The sequence below is a fragment of the Mandrillus leucophaeus genome, unplaced genomic scaffold (genome assembly GCF_000951045.1).
Source record: "Mandrillus leucophaeus isolate KB7577 unplaced genomic scaffold, Mleu.le_1.0 Scaffold3, whole genome shotgun sequence".
In the NCBI taxonomy this organism is placed as follows: domain Eukaryota; kingdom Metazoa; phylum Chordata; class Mammalia; order Primates; family Cercopithecidae; genus Mandrillus; species Mandrillus leucophaeus.
The window spans coordinates 11,430,455-11,431,449 of record NW_012103142.1 but is presented as its reverse complement, the minus strand read 5'-3'; the positions used below and the strand labels follow the sequence as shown (position 1 = coordinate 11,431,449).

The following is a 995-nucleotide window of genomic DNA, read 5'->3' as shown; positions in this document are numbered from 1 at the left end:
TTTTTTTTTTTTTTTTTGAGACAGAGTATTGCTCACTCTGTCGCCCAGGCTGGAGTATAGTGGCGTGATCTCGGCTCACAGCTTCTGCCTCCCAGGTTCAAGCGATTTTTGTACCTCAGCCTCCCAACTAGCTGTGATTACAGGCGTGCATATTTCTATTTTTTGAGACAGAGTTTTGCTCTATTGTCCAGGCTAGAGTGCAGTGGTACGATCTTGCCTTACTGCAGCTTCCACCTCCTGGGTTCAAGCGATTCTTGTGCCTCACCCTCCCAAGTAGCTGGGATTACAGGCACATGCTACTGCGCCCAGCTAATTTTTTTGTATTTTTAGCAGAGACAGGTTTTCGCCATGTTGGCCTCAAACTCCTGACCTCAAGTGATCTGCCCTCCTCGGCCTCCCAAAGTGCTGGGGTAACAGGTGTGAGCCACCGTGCCCAACCTAATTTTTGTATTTTTAATACAGACAGGGTTTCACCACGTTGGCCAGGCTGGTCTCCATCACCTGACCTCAAGTGATCCGCCTGCCTCGGCCTCCCAAAGTGCTGGGATTACAGGCATGAGCCACCATGCCCAGCTGTGAAACATAAAACTTTTATCCCTTTTCTGTGTTTTTAGAAGCACTTGCTTTTTTTTGAGACAGGGTCTCAGTGTTACCCAGGCAGGAGTGCAGTGGTGCTATCAAAGCTCACTGCAGGCTCAAGTGGTCCTCCCACCTCAGCTTCCTGAGGAGTTTGGACTGGACCACAGATGTGCACCACCACACCCAGCTATTTTTTTATTATTATTTGTAGAGATGGGGTCTGCATTATGTTCCCCAAGCTGGTCTCAAACTCCTGGGCTCAAGTAATCCTGCCTCAGCCTCCAAAGTGCTAGAATTACAGACCTGAGCCATCACACCCAGCCAAAAGAAGCACTTTCCATTCTCATTCAGACCCCTAGACCCCTATTACTAGTTGAATCTCTGTCTTTCCTCCTTTTTTTTTTTTTTTTTTTTTT

The 995-nt window shown here is 47.6% G+C and overlaps 1 protein-coding gene across 1 annotated transcript in view; it reads left to right on the top strand.

The window, feature by feature from the left end:
- XPO5 (exportin 5) overlaps positions 1-995 on the top strand; it is a 55,096-nt gene that overhangs the window by 46,639 nt on the left and 7,462 nt on the right. The gene's annotated exons all lie outside the window — the stretch shown is intronic.